The following is a 14,715-nucleotide window of genomic DNA, read 5'->3' on the forward strand; positions in this document are numbered from 1 at the left end:
ACAGGGAAGAAGTAGATCTGCCGACAAAATGGTGCAGAGATAATAATGTCAGCAAGACAAAGGAGATTGTTGTCAACTTCCAGAGGGGCCACACTCAACACCTGCCTGATCATTGATTGTACTGCTGTGGAGAGAGTGAGCAACACAAAATTCCTGGGGGTTCACATCAGTGAGGACCTCTCCTGGACCGCCAACACCACATCATTGGTAAAGAATGGTCAGCAACGTATCTACTTCCTGTGGAAACTAAAAAGATCCGGTGCTTCACGAGCCATCATGACCACATTCTACAGAGGGACCATTGAGAGCATCCTCTCCAGCTGCATCACTGTGTGGGGGGGCAGCTGCACACACGGCAACAGGAGAGCCCTGCAGCGCATAGTCAACACAGCCAGGAGAATCACCTGTAATGTTATGTTAGTGTAATTAGCTTGCGGGAAAGCATGTGAACAGATGGACGATGGCAAATTGCCAGGGCCAGCGGGACCCCCACTTTATATATTTGTCATCATTACAGAGCATTTTTACACACTCTCTGTATATTTCATTTGTCTTTTTTATTCTGGTTTGTAAGACGATCCGTGAGTTGGTCACTCACAGGAAAATGCTTTTGGCTGCAGGTCGGCTTCTCTTCTCACAAAGAGAATGTTAAAAGTCATTTCAGGAACCATGTTCTTCTTTCCTTTTTATATTTCATAAAGTACGCTAATACTTAGTGAGAACTACAGCCCCAGTGATAAAGCTCTTGGCACCCTTTAAGAAATTCACACCATAAGAAAAGAAACTACTTCTATGCTCACCTACAGTTTTTATTATGTGGTGCAAAACTTCTTGTTTCTATTTAATATTTACAGTAGGAGAGGCAGATCTGCTGCTCAGCACCTTGTAAAGCTTGATTAAAAAAGCCTAAATCCCCACAGCATCAAATCTCTGTAAGTCAGTTGCAGCCTGCTGTATTTGACACACTCGATCTCAGTGGACAGCAGAAAGTTGTGGTTCAGCTGACTTGATCAATGCCAAACCTAAAGGTGCCTTTGTAAAGTCAGAAACTAACATTTTCTTCCTTTTTTCACAGAATCCAAGACATGATTGCATGACTGCACACCTGCAAGTTTGATTTTTTTTCTTAACTTGTCCTGTCCAACAGCTGGGCAGACAGTTGAGAGCTGAGGGCCTCTTGAGTTGGACATATTTTACTTTAACAACAGGGGTTATTAATATTCATACAAACCAGAGGTATGTCTGAATAAACCCCTTTTGTAATTGAGGCCAAACTTTATTAATTTCAATCATGTTTAAAAAATCTTGGGTGTTGGACCGGACGGAAAAGGAAAGAAGGGAAAAAGAGAGAGGGATGTTAGAGAGAGAGGGGGGGGGGTAGGAGGGTGATAATAGGAGGGGAGGGGGGATAAGACCATAAGGCAGCATAAAGCAACAAGTTTAGTGGATAATTATCATTATGGTAAGGTTCAAATGAAGTAAAAAGAGGGCGGGGCCTGTCCACACACACACCTGCTAGCTGCAAAAATGTCCACATGTCAACAAGTCTACATGTACACAAAACAGATAGTGTTCACACGCATACTTATGCCTTAAAACCAACTAGTGTGAAATCTTTCATTCATTCAATCATGCAAACTGTTAGTGCAAAGGTGAGCTAACACCTGTGCTCAAGTGAGTGTTTATGTTCTTCTAAAATGGATGGAGGAATGTGAAAAGAAGGAGGGAGAGTGCCTAGCCATCCCCACACCAAGACCGACGCGTCGAAAAAAAAAAACGAACCCGAGGCGTTTTTTTTTTTTTTGACGCTTTGACGCGTGGCGTTTTTTCGGGTCGGTGTGCACACTCTCATTGGTGCCCTTTGTTTAGTCACGAGGCGTTAAACGTCGGCGAAAATCGCCGGCGAAATTCGTCCCGGTGTGAACGGGCCTTAAGACGCGTAAGAGGGTTCAAGTCCCTGAAAGGCTTAGAAAAACAAACAAAAATAAAAAGTTTTTTTTTGGTGTGAATGTGAGTGCATGTGTAAATGGAGTGAACTAGTCCGAAGCAGCGGGCAGCTGGAAACCTTGTGGTGTTAACACAAGGCTGCTTGTTGACGTAGAACACGATTTCATCTCATTAGGCTTTAGGTGAAAAGTACCCAGAGTCTAAAACGGGTTTTGCTCCTGGGAGGACCCTAAACGTGTGACCGGATCAGACAATAGGTCTGACCTAGAAGCTTGTTGCACGGGGAGTGAAATTCGGTCCTGAGAGACATTCTTTGTTGGTTCTGATCACACTCTGTGACTAACGTAATAAATAAAAATGAAATAAAAAAATGGGGGAATTCAAATAAAAAAGTTGAATTAACATGAGATTAAAAACATATGGAAAGAGTTCATCCAGATTCAACTACATTCTTGGGAAAATGGGATAAAAACTACGATTTTAAGGGGAATGTACTGAATTAGTTCAACGGTTACCAATTCAAACCAGAATAAAAACTAAAAAAGAAACAAAAAAATAGTGAAGAATTAATTTTTGCAAAACTGTGCTTAAATGAAGCAATGAAAAATAAAGAATGGCATTCAGAAAAGTAAAACTAGAGAAGCATGTCTGATTGCTAAAAAAGTGGACGATGAATCAGTTGTGAGACTCAGACCCCTGCAACAGCAGGCTGCAGACCGAGCAGGAGCAGGATGAAAGGGGGGGAGAGCAGAAACCAGCTGATTTCTCACCTCCTCCCTACCAGGGGACAAATGCTCCTCTGTTGACGGGTTTTTACCCACCAGTGACTGATTTAAATAAACCAGAAAAAGAAAAAATGACGTTAAGAGGAAAAGGAAAAAAACTTGAATGGAGTCATACTTTGGGGGTTGGTTTGGAAGAAGCTGGAGAGCCATCTAAAGTTGCAGAGACATTTCCAATGATTGAAGTGTCCAATCCCAGAGCTGGAGAAGATGGCCAGAGGCCTACACTTCTTTTGTTTAGCACCTGGACATTAGAGGATGTTGGGAAGGCGGTGAGGGGAGTTATCTCTCACAGGTAAAATCCACAGGATTTTCACGGGCAAATGATGGAAGTTCAGAGAGCTTATCATCTGAATGGCATTAAATGTCAGCAAGTATGTATGACTGCTATGAAAGCAGACTGGGCAAAAGTAAAGGAATCCTATGAATGATGACGATCCACCCAGACCTCTTCCGCATAACAGTTAAGAGTTCATTCAAAGTCTTACACTTTTAGGACAAAGAATTAGAGAAGCCTTTCCAATGAGACCTGCTTAGAGAAAGATTGGTCAACCTAAGCAAAAAGATGGAGAGTTAGTGTCTGATTTTATAGTCAAATTTGAAGAAGTTTTAAAGCTAATAGTGGACTCAGAGATGATGATAATGATGAAAGTCCCTATAGACAGCAGCTGAAACAAGCTTTACTGTAAGTTATGAAACCAGAGATTGCAGACTAGATAAGGAAGCATTACATAGATCTGCCTACAGGAGCGCTACAACAGTTTATGAATTTTGCTGTGCATGCACAAAAAGTGATGGTGAATAGAAAGAAATTTAGGAATCAAGGTGTAGTTACATTTTGGCAGGAGGAAAGTAGTAGTTATGTGGTTTTTGGAAGGATTATGAAGAGAGGAAAAAATCGTGGTCATGGAAAAGGAAATCTTCGAAGAAGGTTTAGAGGAAGTAGCAACAGAGGGTCAGAGCAAGTTGATGATGGATGTTGGATTTTTGGACAGAGAGATCATTGGGAGAGAGAGATTGTCCTGAAAGGAAGAAATCAGATTGACTAGATGGTAGAAGTAATGACAAGATAAAAGATGAATCTGAACCAGAAATTCAACCAATTAGTGATGAATTTTTAGATCTCACTGAAAGAGAAATAGTTTTTGTTGATGGGTCAGCAAAGACAGATGAAACAGGCAGAAACAAAGTAGGTTTCCCTGTTGTAACTCAAGATAAGGTTCTGAAGGTAGGACCCCTGCATGGAAATTCCTCAGCACAATCAGCAGAGTTGACAGCTTTAACTGAAGCATGCAAACTGTTTAAAGATAAGCCAGTTACGATCTATACTGATAGCCAATATGCGTTTGCTACTGTGCATTTATTTTGTCAACAGTGGAAGAACGAAGGGTTTTGAAACATCAACAGGAAAGTCAATAACGCATGAAAACTTACTAAAAGAATTATTAACTGCTGTAATGTTACCATCTAAAGTGGCATTATGTAAATGCGAGACACACGAAAAACAGATCCTATTTCTAAAGGGAATGCCTTTGCAGATGTAACAGCAAAGCAAGCTGCAACAAAAGATGTAGAAATATGCACAAATGAGGATGTGATTGCAGATGCAACCGCTGATGTTTTAAAAAAGAAATGCCACCCAGTGCACCAAAACAAGAAAAAAAAATTGGTTGAAAAAGGGAGCAAAGTTAGAACAAGGTCTTTATGTCAGCACAGAAGGAAAACCTATTTAACCAAAATCCATGTACAAATGGGCAGCAATTTTGAGTCATGGGCTTTGCCATGATTCAACAGGGGGGGGGATGACTTTATTAGAGAAATATTATACAATTTATGGATTTAATCTCTATTCAAAATTTTTTTGTAAACAATGTGTTACATGTATGAGTCATAATCCCCAAGGCAATGTTAGACCTAAGAGAGGAAAATTTCCTGAACCAACTTTTCCTTTCCATACAATCCATATGGATTTTATTGAATTAAATAAAAGCAAATAATTGAAATATTGTTTAGTGATTATTGATGCATTTTCCAAATGGGTTGAAATTTTTCCATGTGCAACACAGGATGCTCTTACAGTAGCTAAAGCTATTTGTAAAAGAATAATCCCAACTCTTGGCATACCACAAGTGATAAGAAGTGATAATGGTACACATTTTGTAAATCATGTGATAGACAAAATGGCTCAACATCTTTGTATTTATTTAAAGAGACATTGTAGTTATCACCCACAGAGTGCAGGATTAGTTAAGAAAACTAATAGCACTATCAAATCAAAGTTAAAGAAATGCATGGAAGAGACAAACAGACAGTAGCCTGACTGCATAGACTTAGTCCAACTAAGCATGCGTATCACACGCACAGCAGGTCAACCTTTAACGTCTTTTGAAATGTTGTATGGACGTTCTTATAGGTTACCAGACCTTGATCCTACACAGCAACATTCTCCAGATGATGATGCCAATTTAGTGGATTATTTGAGAAAAATGTTTACCACTAAAAATGTGCAAAGGACAAATCAAGTGCCAGATTCCTTTTTATCTCCACAGGACACTTCACCAGTGCAGGTTGTTGACTGGGTGTTTGTGAAGGCCATAAAAAGGAAGTGTTGGTCCAGCCCACGGTGGGAAGGCCCATTCCAAGTCCTGCTGACTACACCAACAGCTGTAAAGATTGCTGAAAGGACGTCTTGGATCCATCTATCACACTGCAAGAAAAAGCATCTGGGTGAGGCTAATTCCAACTGCTAGGTGGGGAAGTCTGGCTACAAAGGGAGGCAGCTGTATAGAAGCTGCTTGTCTCAACGTCAGCGAAGCAGGGGAATCCACCTAGTCTTAGGGAAGAAAGCACAACAGATCTCTTTTGCACTACACGGATCCTAAACTGTTAGAGGACTTGAGGAGGTAATGTGCTAGTAACCTCTCCCTCACGAAGATAGGCACATATCCACCATGGCGTGTCCAACTGGGCTAAGAGACAGTTTATTTTGTTTACTGTTCCTGCTACTCTCAGCAGGAGCCACCACATGGATTTGGTTCTTTTGGAATCGTTATCCACCTGCAAGAAGAACCACCAACGAGGAAAGAAACATTTCTCAATGATGGCTGAGTATTGATGAACATGATGTTTTGAATAGTCCAAAAACGAACATAACTCACCTGTATGTGACAAATTCTTGATATAGGTATGTTATGTTACTGGCTAGAGAAAGGAATAGATCTAATTGCTATGTTTGTTCTGTAATTCCAACTTCATCCTTACATCCTAATTTACAGGCAAAGCAATTTTCTGAGTGGAAAAGCGACTGTGTTATTGAATATAGTACCAGAGGGTATATTAGTACTGGAGCCGTTACCACCTCAAATGGTACTCTTGTAAGACCGAGTTGTAAGAGTTTGTATCAGTTTAAAAAACTGAAATTAACAACATCATTAGCTCCATATGCTAGTGTGGAACCAGGAACTGTGTTTCCACATTGCGTAACTAACAATGGCACAGAGTTTTTAGGAACTTTGCCGACGAAGATGTGTCATGAACTTCTTGTTCCCTTCACAGTCCAGATAATCAATGACAGAGTTTCCCATGGTCATGCAGTTCCCTGCCCCAGAGGACGTTGTGTTGGATCTAATCCAGATTTAATGCCAGGTAACAATGGTACTTATGTGGTTCATCAAATGTTTTGGTTATGTGGGCATGCCCTCTACCTCAGTCTGCCTAGAGACTGGAGTGGGATTTTGTGCTTCTGTAAAGGTCACAGGTCACACTTTCATAGTTTCTGCAGTCCGTGAGCCTCACCTGCGCCACAGACGTAACCTTAGTGATGTCAAGCCACATGATTCCATTTGGGGATCAGATGTACCTGAAGACCATAAACACTGGAATACTGGGGAAAAGGTAACTATGGCATTGTTTCCCTGGGTAGGAACTGCTAAAAACGCTCTCAGAATTGAGACCACTGATTATTGATTAGGTTTATTTTTGAATGCTACAATTAAAGCATTTAAAGGCTATAATGAAGAAATGTCATGCATGAGACTTATGGTTCTATAGAACAGATTGGTTTTGGACTTATTGGTTGCTTAGCAGGGATGTGTTTGTAAAATATTAAATGATACCTGTTGTACATTTATTCCTGACAACACAGATGAAGGTCACAGCATCACTGAAGCATTACATCAACTTGAAACGGTTCAGCAGGCAATGCAGGATGACAGGAAACCCCAATCTTGGGATTTCTTCTCCTGGTTTGCTTTTGGTTCCTGGTGGCAACTTTTGTAAAAAAATAGTGACACCTGTCCTTATGGTACTGATCATATGTTGTGTGTTCACTATGTGCATTTTTCCTTGTATCCAATCTATGATTTCCAGAGCAGTGAATGGTGGAGTACAAAGTGTTCTTCTGAGTCAAGAATACAACTTGTTTTTAAAGGGAGAACAGGATGACTGTAATGATTTTGAAATTGAAATGACTTGAAACTTGAAAAAAAAAAAAAAAAAGAACTTCTCATCTGAGTGTAAATTGAAAGTGTTATGAAAATGAAGATGTCACAGAAAACTGACAAGAGATGTGATATTGGATGTGAGATTTTGACATTTATCAATGATAAAAAAAAAGGGACTATGTGAAGGAAATTGTTTTATTATTATCATTGTGTAAATGTATGTTTAAATGTTAACTCATATTGACCTTTTTACCTTTTCTGAAAACAGTTCTGTGTGTTTGTTCATCTGCTTCTCATCCCCAGCTAAGAGGGGGTTTTACGACACTGTCCTGAGTTGATAAGGAATACTGTTTGAACTTAGAATCCTACCAAAAGGGTCATTTGACGACACCCCCTAATGAACTTTTTCTCTTTGTCTTGAAAATGTTACCTCCTTCTTGTGTTCTTAATAAAAGCAGCACGAGGAGAGGCAGACCTTTGAGAAGAGAAGCGTGGCGTTTTCTGTCACTCTTGCTCCTCTCCCTCGTGCATGAGAAACTTGATTCTTGTTGCGGTCTGTTGTTTATAATTGTGTTTTTCTTTAATGTCTAGATGCATTTATCTGACAGTGTCAAACTTGTTCACCACCCCTGATCTATTGATTAGAGAGACATCAAAGCAGCAGCAAACACTATTTATGACGAGTCTCATCTCAAATGCGGATCTTTCGTCAATACAATGGATTTGAAGCGTTCCATGAGAGGACTTTGAGTGGAAGAGTTCAGCTTTAAAGTTGTCCAGAAGCTTAGAGTGAGTTGCACCCTGCCAGGACGTCAGCAGTTCTGCTCTGACAGTGTGAGGCACAGACTGATGGTTGTAATCTTCCTTCAAGCACACTCCCAGTTGGTCTGCTCATTAAAGGAAAAGCCATCTGAAGGCAGAACAGAAATCTTTTTCTCATTTTTTTGAAGGAGAATGTTCCTTAAACAATACAAAAAAATAACATTTGAAAAACTTTGTGCAGTTTTCCACTTGTCCTTTTTCTAAAGTAATTAAATATTCAATTTGTTAAAATACAAACTTCAAAATATAGAAAGTGATATTAAACAAAATGTATTTTCCCAGTCTTTTCGTGTTTTTTAAATGTAATTTAAACTATAATACTCTATAAAATTAAACATTTTTAACATTTGACTTTCTACTGTTTTTGTATTTATTTTATTAATGGAGATTCCTAGAATCATTATTGTTTATTTGAGCGAACTACTTTTTGTTACTTTCACATCAGGCTCGGAAATGCATGTTCAAGCGACCCCTTCCAATCAAAAGTCTATGTACACGTATATTTAGGCACATTTCGGGCTTCCATGTTCAAAACTCTCACGTTTACATGTAGCAGGTTTTTACATTTGTATTTGGGATCTACGTCCAAAATATGTGACTATTGAAACTGCGTTGAGAGTCACACCCACTTGGACTTTGACCAATCAGGGACTCAGATTTGGTAGTGACGTATGAACAGTATCCTTTTCAAAACACAGTGCCAAGTGCCAAATATTAGAAGTGTCATAATGAAGGAGAAATGAATAGATGTGTTTCGTGTCCGACCAGAATTCTATGACACCAAGTCTTTCATATATCGGAATAGAGCCGTCAAAGAAAAAGGCTTGGAGCAAGACTCACCTAATTTACCCCACTTTGACATTTCACACCAAGCCTCTTCCAACTGTGAGTCATGCTCTGGTGTTAGGAAGCAACAATCCAGTGTGAACAGCGTATGTTAAAAGTGTGTTCCATGCCCGGTGTGAACGTAGCATCAGCCCTTTTAGGGTTAGGTCCTCATCTTTTTTTTATTCTCACGCAAACATAGCCTCCTGTGGTCTGTCTAAATTTTGCTAGAGCATCTGGATGACCCAATAGAAGATTGGGAGAATCTCATATGGTCAGATAAAACCAAAATATAACTTTTTGCTAAACGCTTGACTTGAAATCTTATTTCCCCACTTCGGTACAGAGCCAGATTTCTAATTAGCATCTTATTAGTAAATTATTTTATACAGTACTATGTTGTGTGTTCGTGTGTGTGTGTGTGGGGGGGGCATATATACACATTTTTTCTGTGTAATGTCTTTTTTTTTTTTTATTGGATTAAATTTTTATGTGAAGCACTTTAAGTAACCCAAGTTGGAAACGTGCTACACAAATAAAGTTTGAAAGGATCCGGATGACAGATCAGTGTAAAGAAAAATGAATAAGCTTATGTATGGTGAGATTTTGAGTGAAAACCTTCAATCAGCAAAGCATAACTAGCTCTCCAATGCAGCCCTGTGCTCCCATCAGGCTATTCTATTCTGCCAGACATTAGCCTGGAGCAACTCAGGGACCATCTGTGGGGTCCATTTGCATGATGCTGTCTGTCATGGTGACGATCTATAGGACTCTTTTACGACTTTGATTCAACTTTTTACTAAAAAGACTACATTCCAATTGAGTCATTTGGTCACTTTCTTCCTCATCAGCAAACACGCAGAGGGTAACAGCGGTTCCTCACACAGGCCAAATGGTTGGCCCTCAAACATGTTTACCTCACATAATTTGGCCTTCTTCGCAGAACTCTGGACACCACTGCATTGGAGGTTACATCTTTTGAAGGTTTATATTTAAAGAATGAATTGATAAATATTTTCTTTCCTACTAAAATGTGTTGTTGATTTTTACTTAAAAAACTAATAAAATGCCTTGTATTTGAGTTAGATTATCTGAGAACTGTCACTACTTTGATTGAAAAACATATATTCAATTTCACTTAATGAAATGGGATCCAGTGCTTTGCTTACTTTTTCTATATTGCTGCCCAATGTAAGGAAATAATGCAGAAAATCCTCCTTACAGGAGCAGAGGAGGAACAGCAGGCCAGAGCTGCGGTGCCTCTGTCAGCTCTCCATGCTGAGATCTACCTTCCAACTCTTCACAGACTGCATAGCTAGTAACAGATTTCTGTACATGAAAGCATGTATGCCTCCAAATATGACAGTCTGAGGAGCACCTTGGGAGTACAGAGGAGGGGAGCTTATTAACAAGAGTGCAGTGTAGCAAGGAATTTCTCCCATTCAGTTCCTCTGCTAATGAAGTGCATTGTCAGGGCATCTGCTACGGTGTGGTGTTTTACTAAAAGTTGGCTACAAGCAGGAAAATGCATTATGCAGGACTTTTACACACCACTACATAGGAAAGATGCATGTATGCAGATTTCCCTGCCTGAAAATGCTTCTGTTCTATTTTCTTTTGCTTGTCTTACATAATCTTAAATGTTTCTTCCCTTAAAAAGGCTTTTGCAGAATGCCGGAATGTTTACTCTCTGCTGCTTCACATAAGCAGCAGTGGTCTCTGAAATGAATGACTTGCCAAAGGCCTCCTCTGAGATCCTGCAGCTACAAATGCATAAAAGTCTGCATGTCTGTGTGTAAAAGGTTTGGACTTCATTCATTTCAAAAGTAGGATGTGTCTCAAAACTGCACTGAATAAAAACTGTCCACACTTGACAGACTACAGATATCAGCAGTTTGCATTGATGGGTATATCAAGGAACAAAAGAGACAAGGACCTGACAAACTTTACCAGATTCACTTGAAGCGGCTACATGAGCTGACTATGACGGGTTTTTTACCTTCATGTTAGCCTGTAAATGCCCTGACCCACACATGCTACACCTGGCAGCCATGCTGTGCCCACAGCAGTTTAGTTGTCCTGGAGGTTACATGTTACGCAGTAGGAGGACCTGCCTCTAAAAAAAAAAAAACGCATTAAAGGCCATGGACGCAAAGCATATCAGCTCAACTGCTGTCACTTGTGTAGGACGTAAAAGGATCTTACATATTTCTACTTGTAGTTGATTTAAAATGAAATAAATTACTGCCTGCCTCGATAGCTATTTGAAAATATCATCATCTCTTGGCATCTATACAACACATAAATGATTGATGAAGATTGCTGCAGGGAATCATCTCATGTAAGAACTTATCTCTTAATGTTTGAATGAAAATTTGGGATCAAAAGAAATAATATTATCCAAAGATTCATTACATTTCAATAAAGTATTGTAAAATGAGTCAATTGCTTTTTGTGGGTTTTAATTTCCTCAATGGTTATTCTTAGAATATCGCGAAAACTGTTTGCTTGTTGCCCAAGCGTTAAAAATGTTGATCTTGAGTAACTGACAACCTCAAAAAGGTTTTTGAACAAGTTGTAAATCAAAACTTTAACACGCTGGACTCCCTTGATTCTCTTCAAAGATTTTATTTCGTCTTAAGGCCTGTTCACACCGGGACGATTTTCGCCGACGTTTAACGCCTCGTGACTAAACAAAGGGCACCAATGAGAGTGTGCACACCGACGCGAAAAAACGCCACGCGTCAAAGCGTCAAAAAAAAAAACGCCTCGGGTTCGGTTTTTTTTTTTTTGACGCCTCGCGTCGAAATCTATTTGACCAATGAGAATGGCGCTTTTGCACAAGTGTCTGGAGCTTCTGAAGTTACAGTAAAACACAACTTGGGGGCGCTCAAACACAAAACTGCCTGGCTGAGCACACATACCAGCGAAGAAGTAATGACGGACATTCTTTTTTTTTTTTTTTTTTTAACTTGTTCTGTCCAACAGCTGAGCAAACAGATTAGAGCTGAAGGCTTTTTGTGTTGGACAGGTTTTACTATCACAAAAAGATTTTATATAGCTTCGAGAGACTAGAGTGTAGATTTGTATAAACCCCTTTTTGTCGTATTATTTTTTATTTATTTGTTACATTTAGTGTGTGTGGGGAGGGAGAGGGGAAGAATATGAGGGGAGGGTGGAAGAGAGTAAAAGGAAGAAAGGTGAAAAGGTGGGGGATACAAGTACTTATTTCAATAAGTTATTATTTTAAGCTGTAACAATTATACCAGATCTGCTGGAAAGACGAATGTTACATAAAAGGTGAAAATCTGACACTAAGATGAGCGAAAAAAAAAAAAAATCTGTCCATCAATACACTGTGGGTAAGGAGGAGGGATGAAGCAGACAGGGAGCAGTATGGCAGTGTGCACGTGCATGTGGGGGTGGAGATACATGCATGCTGCCGACGTGAAACGTGTGTTCATAAGGGGAACCAGATCCTACCCAGCCAGACCAGGAGAGGGGAGGAGAGCCCCCCAGGCCAGAAGCCCCCCCAGCACCCGGACGCAGGCAGCCCGGGAGGGGAGGAGGAGGGGACCGCCCACCCTACCAGCCAGGCACAGAGAGGGCACCCCTACAGGGGCCCCCCCAATGCCCAGAGGCACAAGCGAACCCAGTGTCCGGCCCCCAGGCTGAGAGACAGGAGCACTTAGCCGTACCAGGCGGCAGCCATGGGGGCCACCGGGTGCCGGACACAGAGACAAAGGCCAGGGACGAAGCCAGGGCCCCCGGGACCCATGAGTCAGCCACCCCCCGACCGGCGCCCCGTCTCCGCAAGCCAGCCCAGGCACGCGACCTAAGCAACCTAGGAATCGCCACGCACCCACAGCCACCTCCCATAACCCTACACACTACAACCCCCCCCCCCCCGCCATGATATCTGAGCCCCCCTCCCCAACCCTCTCAGTGCCTTCCCCTCTCTGTGATGGGGAGGGAAAGCCCCAGAGGGTCCCAGCGAGCCAGTCCCCAGGTCCGTCCTACCCATGCACACATACTCACAATCATCTGGTTACCCTCCCTCCCCCCGCCGCCACGCAGTAACCCCCCCCAGCCGGCCGACCCCCAGCGCCGTATGCCCGACCATTCCTGCAGCCGACAGGATACCCATAAGCCCGGCCGCCCTGAGAGGACCAGGCGGGTGAAGACCGGCCGCCCCCCCCCACCCCACCCATGTATGGAGGTGTGGGAGTGTTGTGTGTGTGCTGCAGGTAAAATAGGAGGTCCCCAGTGTGGGGGGCTCCACCGCTGCCAAGCCGCAAAGCCCCCCCCTCCGGGGTCCCTCTGTGAGTTGTGTGTATTTGCTGCGTGTGTGCTGCTAGCATGCAGTGTGTGTGTGTGTGGGTGCCAACGAGAACCCAGAGAGGGGCATCCCCAGTGAGCCCCGCCAGCATACCCCTCCCATCCAGACCCCGGAGCCCTATGTGCCTGTGTGCAATATTTGTTTGGGTGAGAGCGGGGAGGAGCAGGCGGATGGGCACAACCGGGGGAGAAGGCTCCCCCGAGCGACCAGCCCCCCCAGCCGGCCGCGGTAGGCACCCCCCCTCCCAGAGCGGCCAGGCAGCAAGAAACGGCAAGCAGCCGCAGTTGGAGGCCAGAACCTTGTAGCGCCGAGAGACAGCCAGCAAGGAAGGGTCCCGGTGCCAGAACGGAGGGGCAGGGGGTCCAGCCCCACCATTCATACCCTGGCCTCCCTAAGGACTAGCACACCGCCCCCCAAGCCCCCCCCCCTCTAAAAAAAATTAAATTATAATATTGTTATTAATAATAATAATAATAATAATAATAATAATAATAATGAAACAAACCCACCCAAGTGAACCCCTTAACCCCTGCTGTGACTGCGGCGTCGACCCCCGGGGGGCCAGGCCACGCGCCAACCACCGGCCACGGGCGAAACACCGGCCATGGGCAGACGACCCCAGGCCCCAGCCTCCGCAATGCTTATCACCTGGTTCGAATCCGAGAAGGCGACAAGTGGAAAACGGCCTTCAACACACCTTTGGGTCACTATGAGTAACTCGTTATGCCCTTCGGACTCACTAACACTCCTGCGGTATTCCAAAGACTTGTTACTGACGTCCTCTGGGATTTTCTCAACCGTTTCGTCTTAGTTTATCTAGACGAAATCCTCATCTACTCTAATAACCTTGCTCAACACGAACACCACGTCCGCCTCGTTCTAGAGCGACTACTCGAAAATCAGTTATTTGTCAAGTATGAAAAATGTGAATTCCATGTGTCCACTGTCCCCTTTCTGGGGTACATCATTGAGGCAGGTAACATCCAACCTGACCCGTCAAAGATAGAAGCTGTCCCTAATTGGGAGATCCCGGAGACAAGCAAAAAACTACAACAATTCATGACTTTCATCAATTTCTATAGACGTTTCATCCACAATTACAGCATTATAGCCGCACCCCTTACTCAACTCACCTTGATCAACAGACCCTATGTTTTGAATCCTGCAGCTAATAACGCTTTTGCTAAGCTCAAATAAATTTTTGTTTTTGCCCCGATACTCATCCAGCCTGATGTTCAAAAACAATTTATTGTTAAAGTCGACGCCTCCGACTCTGGAGAAGGGGACGTTCTCTCCCAACGTGAGGAAACCACTGGAAAACTCAAGCCATGCACTTTTTTCTCCTGCAAACTTCCCTCCGCTGAGCAAAATTATGATGTCGGGAATCGTAAACGTCTGGCTATAAAACTCGCATTAGAAGAATGGCGTCGTTGGCTGGAGGGAGCAGAACAATCATTTATAATCTGGACGGATCACAAGAACCTGGCATATTTACGATCTGCTAAGCGACTCAACTCTCGTCAGGTTTGCTGGTGCCTGTTTCTTGATCGGTTCAATT

At 42.5% G+C, this 14,715-nt stretch overlaps 1 protein-coding gene and 1 long non-coding RNA gene across 3 annotated transcripts in view; one reads left to right on the forward strand and one right to left on the reverse strand.

Annotated features, from left to right (window-relative positions):
- LOC110016276 (limbic system-associated membrane protein) overlaps positions 1 to 14,715 on the reverse strand; it is an 828,641-nt gene that overhangs the window by 139,251 nt on the left and 674,675 nt on the right. The gene's annotated exons all lie outside the window — the stretch shown is intronic.
- Positions 1,975 to 7,226, forward strand: LOC111948421. Its single transcript, XR_002874424.1, has 2 exons — positions 1,975 to 6,623; positions 6,874 to 7,226. It is a non-coding gene; the product is annotated as an uncharacterized LOC111948421 (long non-coding RNA).

The sequence above is a fragment of the Oryzias latipes genome, chromosome 13, assembly GCF_002234675.1.
Source record: "Oryzias latipes chromosome 13, ASM223467v1".
NCBI classification, from domain to species: Eukaryota; Metazoa; Chordata; class Actinopteri; order Beloniformes; family Adrianichthyidae; genus Oryzias; species Oryzias latipes.